Genomic DNA, 18,257 nt, shown 5'->3' on the forward strand with positions numbered 1-18,257 from the left:
CTTCTGCTGTGCCCTTTTCTCATCCCCTGGCTCTCCCACTGCAAATTTTCATCTGCTATTACTTAGCGGCAGCACTGGCAAAGCCCTGTGCTGAACAACTCCCTCTTGGCATGGGGGACCCTCCTCCCAATCCTCTGCTCCCCAGCTGCTCTGAAATGACAAAAATTAGAGAGTTGGCTGAACTACACACAAAGAATTCCAGCAGTTTGGGGGTCTCAAAGTAGAAAGTATTTCAACAAGACTGTGCTACATCTCAAAAGCATATTAAACACAAAAGACTTTCCACAACATAACAGCACTGATAGTCCTGCCTGAGACACATCAGCGTTACTTAATATAAATGAGAAAGTTACGTGACGTCAAAATCACACTTTCCAATCTCAGATTCTCTTCTGAGTGAAGGTGGCATATATCTGAAGTAATTTCATCTCTATAATTATTCTAGGTAGCAGGCAGTGTAATAGGGAATAAAATATATTCCAGCAAGCATTTCTGGTCCTCACTCTAACAACAGAGTTTTTTAACTCTGTTAAAATTTATTGGAGAATTTTATGGAGAATTTTAACTAATTTTACGGAGAATTTTAACTAATGCAATTTAAAGAGGAAGATGGAAGTAGAGTGTGGAAACAAGTCACTTCCAAATGAATGCATGTATAATGACACCCTGTGAAGCAGCTTGCAAGCAATGCAGCTGCTCATCCGGAACAGGGTTATTTTTTTAATTTTAGCTAATGTTGATTTGAATATCATTTTAGTGGCTGTGAAAGAAAATTAACACTTGATTCTTTTTTATTGTGATTAATTATTCCAATATTTCTTAAGCGTGTTGTGCTGGATTCGGATGTCACTTACACTTTGTTTTCCACTATTTTAATTTCATTATCCCCAAAGAAATTAGTCCAGATTTTTGTCAGGATAACATGGAACAAACATAGACCTTATATAATTTTAAAAAGTCATTTAAAAGTGCATAATACAACTGTTATTCACACCTCCTTTTATTTATTCTGAAAATGGGAAAAACCTAGCAACTCCAAATGCAACAGCATGCAAAGTGTGATTTAAACACTACTAAAATGCAGGTCTAACTACGTGACTTCAATGTGATTAATATTCTCTTTTATTGGGTCAACTGTTAAACAGCCAGCCCAAGAGAAGCCATCAGGACAAGTCTCTTCAAAAGAGGCTTCCAGCAGGCTGGGTTAAGGCTTAACCTGAAACCCTGGAATCACATAATTCCATTAGAATCTTAAAACAATAAAAGGTTAAATCATAAAAATTTGTAAAAAAGGGCTGAGCATAGCGAGGTCTTTGAGATGTGCCTGGTTCTGCAGCCTGCATTTACAGCTCTAAGACACATCAGCTGCCAAGCGAGGGGCCTTCTTCACCTCGGCAAAGATGCTGAGCTGAGCCTCCACAAGTAAGACTTGTTTTCTCAGGAGTGAATAACTCCTTTCTCAGGAGTAAGTCTTTCCAAAATGTCCAGATGGCAACATTACCTAAGTAACATCCTGGAGTGATGCTAAATTTGGAAGGTGCCCACGGCAAGGGATATGTAGAGAGACATCTGTGTTTCAGTGATACATCACCAATAGTTAGAATTATCAGCAATCACAAAACAGAAAAGTAATGTTCCCTCATGGATATAGCTTATCACATCTCTCACTGATAATATATTGCCATCCAGTCTTCGCTAAATGAATATTCTAGATGCAATCTGAACATCCCTATCCCTCTCACAAATTAGTGATGACCTGCAAGGGCTCAGGAAGCGCACCACAATTAAGTCAGACGGGAAATGCAAACATCTCAGTTACGATCACAAAGTTCCAGTGACTGATTTCAGACCCATGAAAACACATGACAGACAAGAACACAGTGGGAACTCGGGGCTGGACTGCAGGAGGAGACTTTCTCAAAGAGCTAGAAATGTCCAGCCACACTCAAACTTTCTCAGTAAAGCGTACAACGCGATTTCTAAGCTCATGGTGTCTACGTTTGTAGTTTAGAGCTTTTATCAGTGTATTGGTTAACAGCCACATGATATTCTGGACTTGTAAACCCTAAAAGGTTTTGCTGACGTATTATTTCATAATATATATTTATCTATACGTAGAATCATAGAATTGTCTAGGTTGGAAGGGACCTTTAAGATCGTACAGTCCAACCATCAACCTAACTCTGATAAAAAAAAAATCACTAAACCATGTCACTAAGCTCTATCTCAACTCATCTTTTAAATACCTCCAGGGATGGTGCCTCAATCACTTCCCTGGGCAGCCTGTTCCGATGTTTAATAACCCTTTCAGTGTAAAAATTTTCCCTAATATCCAATCTGAACCTCCCCTGGCATAACTTGAGGCACAGAGATACACGCAGAGATATTTCTCCGATTCAGAGCATATAAAATAAGACTGAAATTATGCATTACTTAAGACAGTAACTGAGCCACAGAATTGGTTATGCAGGTTCACTAAAACAACTCATGTAAGGGAGTAACCATGATGTGGCAGCTGCCTGTAACGGCTCAGTGAATCCAGAACAGGCAGCAGAGGGTGGTTTGCACCTTGTAAGGTACAACCACCAGAAACAAACACCTCACCCTTGCTAGAAAGTGAGCTGTTCAATTATGAGCAGCTGTTACCATACATTATTTAAAATACATCTTTCTGTAGCCAGAAGCTATACCATGCACGCTCTAAGGCTTGCAAAGTGTCTGTACCTGCTAATGGGCATAGCTGCAAAAAACTAAATAGAGAAGACTTCTGCTTCCAGCAGCAGAGTTTCTCTATCCAAGAGGCAATTCCCTAGTAGCCCCTCTGGCAGGATACAGTTCCTTACTGCCAGGAGAACAAGAAAGGATCAGACTTTAAGGATTTGACAGGACAAGAGGAAATGGGCACAAACTTGAATATAGGAAGTTCCACCTAAACATGAGAAGAAACTTCTTTACTTTGAGGGTGGCAGAGCACTGAAATAGGCTGCCCAGAGAGGTGGTGGAGTCTCCTTCTCTGGAGACATTCAAAACCCGTCTGGACATGTTCCTGTGCAACCTGCTCTGGATGGACCTGCTTTGGCAGGGGGGTTGGACTAGATGATCTCCAGAGGTCCCTTCCAACCCCATAACATTCTGTGATTCTGTGATTAAGTTCAGTCTGGCCTCGAGTGTGAATGTCTGGGATGTTCCAGCAGTCGTTAACACAGAACCACTCCAATGCACAAACTAAACTGTCCCACTTCTCTGACAGGTATTTTTCAAAACACTGAACATCTGTAGATATTTGAAGTTAGGCCCATTCTTGGATGTTAACATTAAATTTTGTTCACTTGAGCACAGGGTCTGAATTCAATGCAAAACACTGTTAGTTTGAAGCAGGTTTAATGATACCGCTTCTACAAATAGCTTATGAAATAATAGGCACAGGTCCCCTTTAGGTTTGTTTTCCGGACTGAGCTCCAGTCATTCAGCACAGATTTATTTCTGTCACTGGATTTCTCTAGTAATTCCATTTCCAATCAAATAGAGCTCTTGCAGACATCATTAACAACAGAGGGCTAGTTATGCTGCATGAGGAAAGAAGTAAATTTATTGAATCGTGGTAACAAAAACATTCAGTTTACCTCTTTTAGCATCTCTCGGAAAAGAGAGATTTTAGTATCTCTCTTTACTGAAGTCCCATTTATTTACAGCCTGTTATTCTTTCAGTTTTGCTAACCCTTCTGTTGCTTGTGAAGGGTTTTAGTGTTCACCACAGTATGGGATTGTTAATGCACCCATCTTTTCACTGTTTTCAGTCCACCTCAACTGTCAGATGCTTTGGAGGATATTTCCACTAACGGATTCCATTAGTATTGACTGTTTCCCACATCAAATGCTTAATGCGCACTGTCAGATTTAATCACGTGTTTGCTTGAACAAGATCCATTATTGTCTTTGCTTGTATTGGAAAGAGCCAGCTTAGTAAGGTTTCTCACTTCACAGATTATTGAATCTTTTTGATGAACTGCGCTGTTTGTAGCCCAAAAACTAGAAGCTTTTAATTATTAAGAATCTTGGAGAATTTTGAATGGTACAAGATAAAGGCTTTTCAGTCAGCACTTCAGACTGACTTGCTCCAGCATCTCTTGCCTGCCCTGTGGAGCAAGTCTGATACGCAACTAATGGAAGCATCAGTTATTGTCTCTGTAATACATACATACATACATATAGAGAGAGATATCCCTGAAGCACCAGCTAAACCAGTTTCGGCTTAGTCAATGTAGTGTGACAAATTCACACATGGACATCTGCTTTAAACACTTTCTGGACAAATTCACCTCTGTTGAGCTCCATCACCAGTATGTTAAAGTGCTTGTTAAGATTGCATGTAGCCCCCTGGTGACTGTGTAGATGGATGATAGCTTTCTGCTGTGGGAAGAGATCGAGTGCCTGGGGCTGATTCTTTCACATGTGTTAGCTGGGGGTTTTTTTGACCATGAAGTTTTGTTCATATGCCAGTATCTTAGCAACAGCAGACAGTCCGATTCAAGTGAATTCACCGTTTCCTCCCTGGGAAATTAATACAATGATGACATCCCAGTTTAATCTTCTATTCCACTGCCTTTTGGGGTATAGAAGATCAATTTAGTTAGTGCTGTGCACTACAAAGCAACAGCTCTGGGAGCAATCAGCCCAGAAAGGGTCTGAATAATGTTGCTGTGATACGGTAAGCAATCATTAAACCAGAAATATAGCATCACATAGCTCTTTGGCAGACTGGTAAGTTTGCAACCTAGGGCTTTTAATGGCCTAAAATCAGGGACCAACAATAAGAAGGTAACCTGCAACTTGATGAAACACAGCCCAATATCTTAAAGTGCATCTGCAAAAAATTAAAAGTTCATGGAAATTACATATTACTTACACAACAGTGGAAGAGAAATAAACTCTGGGAGATTGTACCTGTACAGCAGTAGGACTGCAGTCACATTTGACAAAGTACTATTTGAATTGTTTGGAAGACAGCATTCATATATATTTCTCTCCACATATTTTGTGCTTAAATCAAGATTAGAAAGCAAGCATAAGGCTCCATTTTCCATAACACTGCTGGCTCTTCCCTTGAAAGATATCTCTTACTGTGTGCGAAGGCACTGCTAAAGTGGAATAACATGACCTATTTTAACTGCTTGTTCCTAGATGTCAATCTAAATGTTTAGCATTAAAAAAACAGTGAGAGTTGAGTAGTTGAGGGGTATAACTACATAAGCTTTTCTTTAAGGTGCTGCTTTAAAAAAAAAAAGTTTTTTCCCTACCTCTTTGTCATCAATATCCAAAAGTTCAAGGTTATACTGTAAGGTATGTATTGAGATCCCAGTTCTGCAGCCTCTATTAAGAAGAGCAGTCCTGAGGAAGAAAGCTGAGCAGTATCTGTGAGTGGTGCTGGCCTCACGTACGCAAGATGATAGGCAAAAAAACCCAGGTATTGATTCCAGGCTGATAAGTTCTTGTTCAAACAAGAATACAGTGTACAATGCACTTTTAATATCTGAACAGCACTGTCAGTCTGTCTCCATCTCCTCTTGTTCAGATTTTCCAGATACATCTAGAGTCTGGAGCCACGTATTGGTTTTACTCAGTTTCTAACACACCCTCACATTTTTGTGCGAGTTTCAACAACACTACACCTGTCTGATGTAAATGCAAGAATCCAGGTGGTTAGAGACTTGCTGAGTGTGTGCTCACCGACCACAGCAAACTTGTTGGGGAACCTGAGCAGCATCAGCCACAGGAAAACTAGTCTCTCTCTGAAACTACGACACACGTTTCACAGCTCCCTGGCTTCTTAATTTGCTTCAAAACTCAACATCTCCACACTGTGACTGAAGAGCAATCACAAGAGGCCTTCCTAGTGCACTGGCAGCATTTTAAAACTGGAAATCTGAGTAATTAAATGTGTTCTTGGTCACAAGACCACACGCTGAAGGAAGGATTAGCACAAGATGCAAAGTGTTTTAAGAGGGGTGGTTGTATATAGATTTTAACTTTCAGAGAAGTGTCTTGCTCTCCAGGAAACATTCACTTACTAGAAAAAAGGAGGCAAAAGGTGGGATTTGTGGGGGGAATCCTTACTGCAATGGATTCAGTGTGCTTGAGTCCTTGGCTTAGAGAGTGCCTTGGAAAACTTTCAATTTATTCTAGAGAAACATTATCATTAGCAGAAAACTAGCCAAATTTTGTTTGCAGACAGTTATTCTTAGGAGTAAAAGTCAGATTAACACCAGGTGACTGCAGAAAAATAACTAAGACAATAGCAAAATAAGGAATAAATGTTTATGAGGAATAAAAAAACAATCTTTTTTTAAAAAAAATACTTTTACAGCTCTTTAATGTCAAAATACATGTATCAGTTAACACTATTTTCTTTGCCTAACCAGGAAAAATTGTTTAAGGCATCAAATTTTAGTCTATTTAAAAAATATTCTTACTCTTACTGCTCACAAGAAGATTAATAATAAAAATCCATGTTCTTATTCTAGAATATTTTGTGAGGATCATAACTACATGTAAAGATAAAATGCCATACTGCAATGTTCAAAAAACCCCATAGCTATTTTGGAAAAAATATTCAACTAATATCTAAAGATACTTTGAAAAAACATCCACTTGACTGATGCCATCCCTGCAGGTAGTTCTTCTCTGCTTAACTAAGCAGAATCTCTTATATGAATACATAAATATGTTTTTTCATGGGCATCAGAACATCGCCTCATGTCTGAAAGCACATTTTTTACTTCTGTGGGGAATAAGAGCCTGAGTTTCTGCTGCTCCTATCCTTAAGTCCACTATTTCCAAAAATCTTCATGGTACGACGTGTTCACGTTGAAAAACAACAAAGGAAGGCAGCCAAAAGCTTGACTCTTTTTGAGGGAAAGAACAGACAAGCAAGAACCCCTTTGTTTACAGATGTTTCACTGATGTGAAGATACCATGGTAGTGCACAGTTTACTTTTAGAAATGGGGAGCAAAGCACTGCCTACCCAATTCTAGTAAAAAACAGAGGGACATCGTTCTTAAAAGAGCTCCATAATTAGACATGCATCACAGTAACAATATTAGTACAAGCAGAAAGATGGCATTTTTAACAGAGTTTATTTACCTAGGATTGTTTCAGCAAAGTGTTTGTCACAACTTCTAATGATATCTAGAGAGACAAAAAGTTTCCCATAAATACTTGAGAACAGCACGCACTAGTATTTTACACTCTTCATCCTCCAGCTAACATCCTCCTCTCTTCCCACTGCTCCTTTTCATCTGCCTAGTCTTACAGCTAGAAAAGAATTAAAAGGACAAAACAGCAATTATTCTTTCAGTTATGTCTTCTCGGGCAGTCTTTAAATCTCACCTGCAATATCCTAATTTTCCTAATTAAAGTCATGAGACTGATTTAAAAAACATATTTTGGAAATTAAGCATTCTAATCAGGATCATATTAGAAAAATAGTCAGAGATAAACATAAATATTTCACACAGTCAGGACCAAAACTAGCAAAGTAAACCAGTGAGGGCTTGATTAGGAGAGTCAGAAGATAAGAAAAGAGATACAGGTGTGGCTGAAGGGTGAAGCCAAAAGCAACTAATTACCATGGGTTTCAAAAAGAGAATTATAATGTGATTAAATTTGTGATCATTTAATCTCACTTCTTCCTTTGTAAATACACCTTTGCAACTCTTTGTAATGAGTATGAAACCCATTGTGGAATATACGGAAGAGCAGAATGGAAACTTTAACTAGAGCCTCGTCTTTAACCATTATCTGGATCTCTGACATACTGATCATTTTCAATTCACATCAAAACCCATGGCCAATGACAGAGCTATGGAGACATGCTGTGTATCAGGCCTTCTGCAGGGAACATGGACAGGTATTTCTGATATGGCACTGCAAATAGAGTCAAAGACATCCATTTGATGACAGTCACATATTACCACCTAAAGCCCCATCATCTCTCTGTGGAAAAAGACTAAAATACAAACCCAGGCACCAGCTGATGGATACCTAGACCTACAGCAGCTCTTTCAGTTCATAATTGCTGTAAGGCCTGTGGGCCATTTGCACTGGAAATCCCGGTTACTATAAGAGATCTGGGGCCATCCCACATGGATGAGTACTCCAAACGATATGGAACCATAGAATGGTAAGAGTTGGAAGAGACCTTAAAGATCATCTAGTTCCAGCCCCCTGCCATGGGCAGGGACACCTCTACACTAGACAAGGTTGCTCAAAGCCCCATCCAGCCTGGACAGAGCAGAGACCTTTGCTAGTGCAGACAGAGCATCCACTAGTAAATAAGCCAGTAAAAACAGTGATATCTCACATGCTAAAGAAATCTTCACGGTGAGCAAAGAGACCAGCCAGTAGCCATCAGACCTATTGCTCTTGGCAAGTTACGAATGAAACGCTGGCATTTCACCTTTGAAAAGTATGTGGTGAACAAGCACTAGCTCCTGGCTGCAAACAAGTCTACCTTTGTGTTTCTCCTGGCATCAGCCAGCATATGAGCTGCACCTCCAGCCCACCTCAGCAGCCATATTAAGTAAGAGTAAACTAGAGTCTGTGAAATCATCATGCCAGTTCCTCTCTTGCTCCTTCTCAGATATCCCTATAGTCATTTCTGAATGTGGACTTCTGTTCACTGCATCACGCGATTCACGCTGGCTGTCGCCATGCTGCCCGAATCCTCTTTGTGCCTGAATTCCTTTACGTGGTGACCCAGTGTTTGCTCCAGACTCAACCCAATCTCAATTAACACGGAGGCTGCAGGAAGACCTGGAGAGCGTGCACTCAGATGCAGAGCTGATGTCTGTGCTAACCCAATACACCTAATTTGAGAGTGATGCCAGACCATTAGGGAAGTGGAATTCAGGCTCAGGAAATTATTAAATCCACTGACAATATTTAGAATAATACTTCTGTATAAGGGGGCTGACTTGCTCATGGAAAATATTATCAATATAATATAATTTGCTGTACACAAATTATAAATCATTGCATAAGTTTAATAGAATATTTAAGTCGTTGCTTACGTGAAAGTGAAAAGAATACTAGCTTGCCAACTATGCAAGAAAATTGTATCTGTAGAAATATCACCTTCCCCCAAATAATCTCACAAATACTCTCATAAATTTTCACATAATGCAAGAATGGAAATGAAATAATATTGATTCATCCACTTTTTGAATGGGAAGGCAATCCTCTCACATAAAATTTTGTTCCCAACAGCCCTGATGCTACTTTCCAGTTGGCATAATAGCAGCAGCAACAGCAGAATAAAGACAGAAGCTACAAGATATTCAAAGGAGCCAAAGGAAATACAGTGCGTCGTTTCCATCAAACCTCAGCGCCAGCTGGCTGTCTATTGTCTTTAAGCACACAGAAATTCAAGGTGAGCACAGACTGGTGTACAGCAGCCAAGGGAAACGATTTTGTGCAGGCTAGTTTAACATTCCTACACTTAACGACCTTCTCATTAAAGCCAAGAGTATCAAGTTTATTGCTCAGTTAAGAACAGTCTTACAGAATACAAAAAATAAGCCTTAGAAATAGTAGATGGCATATTAACTGTTATACTATTAATCCCTCTCTACAGTCTTATGCAATATTTTAGATTTTGTACTAGTGTAAACTCTGGATTGTAAATTACTTAAGAAATTAATTTGATTTTAACTGATGTGTACAGGATAGACACTTGTCCTCAGCTTTTGACTAAGAATGCATATAAAAATAAGCATCTTCTACTTAATACTTTTGCTTCATATTGCTCTGTAACGTTCCTACTAGATCAGGGATTGGATTATGAATGGTTACTGAGATCAGCAAAACAGTAATTATCAGTAACATCTGAGTTCCCCCAAAACAATCTAGTAATGTCTCCATTTCAGTTTCCTCTAAATCTGAAAACTAGACTGTTGGCCAGTTAAAGGTTATAAAAGTTTGTAAGTATTAAAAGTATTACAGTATTAAGTATTAAAAGCTATAGGTTGAGAATAATTTTGAAACAACTACCATAAAATCATAAACTTTTCAGAAGTGTCCTCCACAAACAAAGGTAAAAATACTGACTTTCAACATTTGTTATCCAAATAAAGCCAGTATCTCAGTATACCAGAGTAAGCATCCCTGAAGGTGGTGTTGTAAAGCAAGTTTAAAAAAGAAAAAAAAAGGACAGAGTAGAGGACCCAAAGAAATGCTCATTGCCACAAACTAAAGAGCTCCTTCAGGGAATAACAGTTTGTCCGAGCTCCTGAACTTTCAAAGCAAAATTTTCCCTGAATTCTGTTATATTACCCTTTCATAAAAAGTTCGTAGGCAAAGTTTGCTGGGAGGCTTCGGGACGGTATCCTCTCCCCTTTCCTGCAGAGCAGTATCCACAAGCAGGAGGCACTCACCACTCAGGTGTTTCTCATCAAGCACAAAGCACGAGTATCCTGAAACCAGATGTTAATTTTGAGGGCTCAGGCCAGGAGTGCTGAACTAGTCTGGACTTCAAGATTGCCTTCTTCAAATGGATTAACTGTGGGAAGACCTGGGTTTTATTACTTCCTTTTGAGGTAACCATCCTCAGATGTTCAAAGAGCACAGGCAGTTTTATTAAGGGTATTCACGCTCTTTTTGCAAAGCTATTTTGGCAGCAATAGGAAGCACAGAAGGCAATTTCACAACACAGGACTTCAGAGACAATACTTAGGAGCCTTAAAGTGTTCTTGACCCTCGCTCCCAGCCCACGGCAGGATATCGAGTTCCTCAGCACATCGCAACTTCAATCAGGAAAAAAAAAAAAATCAATTTTGCCATCCAAAAGAGCAGTGTAACACTTGATCTCCGTGCCATGCCCAATGCCTTCTGTTTGTTTTGCCAGGTTAGTTTTCAGATGGATGAGTTCCCTGGGCCAGCTCCCTGTGTGGTTTCATTTACACTAGCCTGAGTGGAGGTGGTGGAAACACGCAGCTGGGGACTGCAGGGAAAGCAGGTGGGTTTGGGCTTACACCAAGTTAAAAAGCTCGGGTGGGCAGCGCCACACAGGGACATAAAACTGCTTTAACTCTGGCTCAGTTCACTGTCCCAGTTTGCAGGAGAGCTCCACAAATAGCTGTGCTGGTACAACAGGGGGAAGAAGAGGAGTGTGGGGCCAGAAATGAGCAGTCGTGGGTGGAAACTGAAGAGCAAAATCCTGCCTCAGCTGTGATTGCCACTGAACTACTGAGCAATTGATAGCATTCAGTGTCATTTCTGAAGCTTTCTGCAGTGGCAGAAGCAAGAGAACGTGCTATCTCAGTTTGGGCGGACAGGAAATCTGTGAATAAACGTGACAGCTCTGAGAGGTGCCTCTATAAACTAGTGTGGTGGTAAAATGAAGTTCTGCCTAAGTGAAGGGATTTTATCACCACAACCCTTTCTGGATGAGTCTGTTAGAATCCATCAGCAATTAAACCTCTCAGGCGATACATAATAGACTTTTAAAGGAGACGCTCTACAAAGCTGTGAAGTATGATATTTCACTGTCTTGTACTTACATAGTCATCTATTCCTTTATAAGTCGAATGGGTATTTCACTCTAATGAATATTTCCAATTCATATGTAAATGCTGTTCTAATTTGATAGCATTTTTACTCACTTTTCAGACTTGAAAATTTTGCATTTAAGACCAGAAATGACCAATCAGACTATCTTTTCATATTGTCTCTTTATCTTGGACCCCTAAACTTTACTGCACACTAAGCTACGTGATTTATTTGATCGAAGCGTAGGTTGTGCTTGATAGCTGCCACGAACCCCCTTAATTTTCTTGCCGTTCAGTGTCTTCCCCACTGTTTTATCACCGTCACAGCAGTTTCCTTACTGTCTCTGGCAGATTTTTCTGCCTTTCCTGATTTTTGCAACACTCTGTCTCAGACTGCTCTGTGCAGCTGCAATGCAATTCGCTTGTGCTGGAGTGCTGGGTATTTCCTAAGCTGAAATGCCAGTGCACTGTGGTTCAGATTGTCCACAACCTTGGAGTTCAGTTACCAGTGAAATCACGTATAACTCTCAAGCTGTTTACAGTCCAAACAAAAGGATTTCTCTGTACAGCATCCAAACCCGGCAAAGTTACAAGTGCCTAAGCTTTTTGCACCAAGATCAAATAAAAAAAAAAAAAGTCTCCCTCCTCCTATTTCCCATGGTTGAAGTCTTCTGCATACCACACAGCTTAGGCTGTATCTACAGAGCTTCTTTTTATGTATCACATAAGCTTTTACAGATAAGCTTGCTCTTCTAATCCTCTAGGGTTCCATACAAATTCAGCTTTTTCCCTTCTAAACTTCTTAATTTCTTACTTATATAGAAGATATTTCCACACTTCATAAAGATTTTTCATTTCCTTGGAGATATAATATTTTTTTTGCAGAATAGCTGTTAAGCTCTGTACCTAACTGGCCTATTAACAAATTTGTAACTCAACAAGGTAGTAAAATTCTACCCTTTCCGTTTCCTAAACCAGGTTTGACTGTACCCATAAGATGGCATAAGGTCTTGAAGAAGAACATTAAAACTTTTGCAGTCAGATGAGTGCTGATCTGATTTATAAACACCGTGCCCATTAAAATTTGTTCCAAACATTAAGCAAACCAGTTTTGTATCAGATCAAGCAGCAGGTGCCTATATCAGAATTCCCCAGGCCACCCACAGGTCCTTTCAGGCCCCTTCTCATTCCTTTCCCACCCCTTGATTCCTGAGCTCACAGCACCTGGCTACAGCTGCTCTTCCGCAAATGCAGGCTTGGACCGTGCTCTTTCTTCTTGGAGCCTCACCATAGCCAGCTCTCTCTGTCACACTTTGCATGCCACTTTGCATCTATCTTTCTCCTTGGATGCCCTCTCTTGGACCAGGCTCTTTTGCTTTCCATTAGGCTTTTTCTTGGTATTGCCAGGCAGGTATTGCATTTAATAATGTTGGCATTGCCACTAAGCCAGAACCAAGCCCTAGCACAGAGCCAGACTTGCCGTAAGCGGCATTCCCCGGATGCAGCTCAGTGCACTGAGATGCTCGTGGGAGCAAGCAGGCAGGGCAAAGCAATCTCTGCTGGCAATCAGACAACGAGGAGCTCTGCTGCATCCCTGCTGGCTGAATATCTCAGTATCAGCACTAAGCGGACCTGGAGCAATGCAGGATACAGGCTCTGAACAGCACACACCAGGGGACTGTGAATGCCCCTGACAGCTCCAGTTCTGGCAGTGTGATTTGCTGCAAGCTCCAGGAGCTGGATCCTCTCCTGGTGAGGAATACAGCCATAATTCCCACAGGCACTGCAGATTATGCCCCATTCCCATACTTGGATTTGGATCCATTTCTTCTGTGCTAAGGAAAAGGAAGCATCCATGGCCAAGGAGCACACTGCTATGGGAAGGGAACCTTTGAGAAAAGCTGGGCTACAGGTACCTAGAGACTCTTCAGTTCCTACAGGACTTCAAGACAGATGCAGGATCAAGACCATATAAAAAATTCACTTTGTGGGACCTTTCCTAGCATAGTTGTTTTCCCTTCTCTTCTGGGGGTACAGCTAGGCCTTAGGTATTTAACGAAGAACAATCTAACACAACAACCAGGATGCCTCACCTCCAGCAGTGCCCATGCCTCTTGTCATAACCATGCTCCAGACCCATCCTGCAGCTGGTCCCACGCTTTTAACACCTGTCCCATTAACCTGTACCACATACGCTTTGGCATGGGTCCTACGAGTTAACATTTTGTTGCCAACTATGAAAAACTGAGCGCCAGTGCCCACAGACAGAGGTAAAGGTGTAAGCCTGTCTGTTCCACAGGAGATCAAGGTGAAAAAAATTGAGCAAGACTTCACACAGCCTGCCTCTCTCAGTGAGTTCCAGAATTGCCCCAAGAATGCATATTACTTCAGATGGTGAACCCACAGCAGTGTGAGGATAGAGAAGACACTGCAGTAGTGCTGAGAAGAGATGAAGTGGACTTTCATGCTCTCGTCAGTGGCAGCGATGGGAAGCCACGTGGCAGGTATACACATTTTGTTTCTTTCGAATAAACATAAAGTTGGTCTGGGAAGGTGAACAGATACCAGAAGTCATCTAATCAAGGCCCTGCAGCAGCAATGAAGTCCTTCTGTACATGTCTTACTACTCACTGTCATCTCTACACTACACATGCAGCCTCTACAGCGGGAGATTTACACGCCTCTCCCATGCAAACCTCTGAGCACTCTCTTCATGCCCTGGTTGAGTGGGTAGTAAAAAGCATGGTAGAAGTGTTAGTCCACCCCTATTTGCCATACGCTCTAAATAAGAGACATTCATCCATCTTGTTTGCCCTGTTTAGTCCACCTTCATGCTTCACACATTTTGTACTCTTCTGTTTTTATTTTACATACTAAATAAAGTCCTTTAAAAATATCCTCAATTTCCATACATCTCTGCACAACCCTCCAGAGGCTCTCAGCCCTGCGGAGCCAGCCAGGATATAAGAAACAGCTAGCTACAACTGGGACTGCTGCTGCAAACAAGATTGGGTGAGGTGGTGTTACAAGCAAAATTACCATGCAGGAGCAGGAAATCTAAGGATAAAAGAAAGAAGAACACCCAACGGCGACTATTCATAGCTCCCCATACACACGCACTGCACCAATGAAATGCTCTATGCGAGAGAAAGCTACCCCATATTACAAAAGACTTTACGCTCAATAGAAAGTATTGGCCTCCCTCATGGACTACCTTCCCAGCACTGACAGTCAAGTGAAGTGGCTGCAGCTGGTGCTGGCACTTGCACAGCAGGTTCCCCTCAGGTACTTTGGTCCCAATCCGACTGCCATCTGCTCTTTCTTGGCCTCTCAGAAGCACAGGCACGGCAGATCTTTTTCATGCGCTGCGGATCAGACTCAGCTCTGACCCTGAGGGACTCCCCATCTTTTCAACAGACACACTGCAGCTGCAGACACAAAAACCGAACGCTCAGGGAGGTTGCCCGTTGAGTGTCTTCATAAACCATCAGGGTGAGGCAGGAGTCACAGAGAAACAACCAGCAGCACAGCACTTCTGTTGCTGCCCACAGAGCCCGTTAACCTGCTCGCACGGCTGGAGCGGTGGAAGGTGCGGGCATCACCTGCTTTTCCACATGAGTCAGCACTGACCCTGGCAAAGCAGCAAAGTACTATTGACAAAAAACTGCTAGCCTGGACAAGGATGAGAGTTCATTAGTTGATACATTCTTGCCACAGACTCTACAAGTCAGAGACGCCAAACTCCCTGTGTTCTGGCATGCCCCCCACACAGCCAGAGCATAAACAGGGGCTTTCTGTATAGCCACAGCTCTCTCCTCTCCGGCACTGGCTTCCCTGGCAATGGTCAGAGGTTACCAGTACCTACACAGCCTTCCTCGCTGTACTCCCTCGGGATACCCACCCAGTGCTCAGGACATCTCTGTTAATGCCTTTTCACTGTCAGCAAGTGGCTCCTTCATTTGTCAACCCCCCGAACTCAAAGTATGACCCTTCTCCCAAAGTCACCACCACTCCTCTCATCAATGTCTATTCTGCCCTGGTGAGGCCCCATCTGGAGTACTGTGTCCAGTTCTGGGCTCCCCAGTTCAAGGACAGGGAACTGCTGGAGAGGGTACAGCAGAGGACTACAAAGATGATGAGGGGCCTGGAGCATCCCTCTTATGAGGAAAGGCTGAGGGACTTGGGTCTTTTTAGTCTGGAAGCAGACTGAGGGGGGGGATCTGATCAACACCTATAAATACTTAAAGGGTGGGTGTCAAGAGGAAGGGGCCAGTCTTTTTTCAGTGGTGCCCAGTGATAGGACAAGAGGAAATGGGCACAAACTTGCACATAAGAAGTTCCATCTAAACATGAGGAGGAACTTCTTCGAGGGTGGCAGAGCCCTGGAACAGGCTGCCCAGAGAGGTGGTGGAGTCTCCATCTCTGGAGACATTCAAAATGCCCCTGGACAAGTTCCTGTGCAACCTGCTCTAGGTGGACCTGCTTTGCCAGGGGGGTTGGACAAGATGATCTCCAGAGGTCCCTTCCAACCCCATATTGTTCTGTGATTCTGTAATGTCGTGCAGTATTGCATTGTGTCTCTGTCATGCACAGCCTCCACTAGATGAATGACAAAGCAACGCACTTCACTCCTGGCACACTGCACCCCATTCAAGAAGCTCTCCCAAGCCCTTGCACAGTGACTGTTTCTGGGGGAGGCTAAAAGGGCACATTACTTTTAGCACATCAGCGTGTTGTTTGGGTCCTCAAGGTCAGGGCCACCTTCACACGAAGCTGACTCCCACGACAGCAGCTTACAGAGATTTAATAGGCGTATATGTTACATCAGATTTGCATCCTCAGTTTCCATCCGGGTTGGATGGAACCACCTTTTTTTGTTTGGTTGGTTTTGTTTTGTTTGTTGTTGTTGTTTTGTGTTGTTTTTTTTTTTCCCCACTGAGTTAAGGAACTCTTCAGTATTACAGATGGATGTAATTTTCCTGTCAAAAACAAATATGTTTAAAAACCTTGGTTTTATTCAGGCAAAACTATTTTTCCAAACATATCAAATCATTTGGCCCATAATTAAAGTGTCCAAAAGAATAATTTTGTATTTTCAAAAGGAAATTTCCATTAAATTTTTACCTCCTCATGTAAAGGGATAAATCTCCTTTTGCTAGGAATGAACCGACAACTTTTTTTTTTCCCAAGTTTGCATACATTTTGTGCCTACATCACAGTCTCCTGAAACCCATCTTACAGGGTGAAGTCATAAAGAAAACCTTGCCTGAACTCCCTTTATGCCACCTGCCAGCAGCACTTCTCAAAGATCTCTGTGGTGTTCTGGAGCCCAGCTGAAGTCAACAACACCCTGGATAAACATGAAGAACCCAATCTTGGGAAAACAGCACAGGAGGCACCAGACTGAGACCTTAAAAAAAATTATATCAGTAATTATAGAATAACATTGCTACGGAGAAAAAGAATGCCAGCACACTGTCTATTAGTTATGTGATTGCATTCCGCAATAAACACTGTTTATTCTGAAACCTGGCACAGATGGTACATAGAGTATCACTGAAATAAAGAGCTCTCTGTGCACTGTCCTCTTAATAGTTTACATTACAATTAATGTTTACTGTCTATATTTACTGCAGGCATAGAAATGTTAGCAGCAAGTAATAAAACTGTAATCTTTCTATGCCTCTGTAAAGTCTTTGCACACTTCTGTGGGATGAATAGCCTCGCATTTAACTTCTTTCCATTAAGTAAGAAACCAGTTCAGAAAGTTGTAGGTTTTCTTCCTTCTCCTGGGTTTCCTCCACCAATAATTTAAAATTCCAGTTTACTGAAGACACATAAACTGTTACTGAGCGCATCAGGCAGCACAGCTGTTGACTACTTTGCCCAGCATTTTTTAAAAGGGGACACATTACAAGCACACCTGGTTGTTAGTCTTACTTTCATTGCTCATTACAGACACAAGTTTACTCTTTTTCCAACATCTACCCTGTGCTGCTGCACAGTTTCTTACCATTAATTATTACTACATGAAATGCTGAATTGTGAAATCAGCATTAAGGAAAATCATCAGTGCATCCTTTCAAGCCCCCTTTCTCCCAAAGAAACAGCTGCAGAGGAATAAATCTTGTATCGTAAAGAGAATGGGAAGCTGAAAAACATGGACATTCTAGCTGTCACCTAAGCCCATATACAGTTAAATCCCAGCATAGCTAAGAGTAAAATCCAACTCTTTTGAATCCCATTTCAAGTGCAATACTTTCTCTTCCTACAGTGCTTTCTTTCATTTGCAGTCCCTGCACATGCAGGTACGCTTCAGAGAGGGTGGGATCCTGCAGGACACTTGGTACATAACCATGTAATGAAGGTGCCATTAAAACAGAGATGATATGGCAACTTCAGCTTGCAAGGGCAATCTTAATTTTGGTCTTTCCTAGTTTTTACATTCTTGATTACGTAAGTTTAACACAAAAAACCAACCCACAAGATCCCAGGAAAATAGTCATATTGCATGATCCCTAGTAATTACTCCTTTCTAGAGTTATTAGCAAGGTCTGTTTCCAGAACATGTGCATCAACAGACAAGAATATCAGTTGAGCGCAAGAACATGTAATTAATTCAAACAATGCTGAATTAATTTCTTTTTTTTTTTTTTGTTTCTGATATAGCTTACTCAAAACCACTAGAGAGAATTAGAAAAAGAACAGGAAAA

This window comes from Numenius arquata, chromosome 4, assembly GCF_964106895.1.
Source record: "Numenius arquata chromosome 4, bNumArq3.hap1.1, whole genome shotgun sequence".
Lineage (NCBI taxonomy): Eukaryota > Metazoa > Chordata > Aves > Charadriiformes > Scolopacidae > Numenius > Numenius arquata.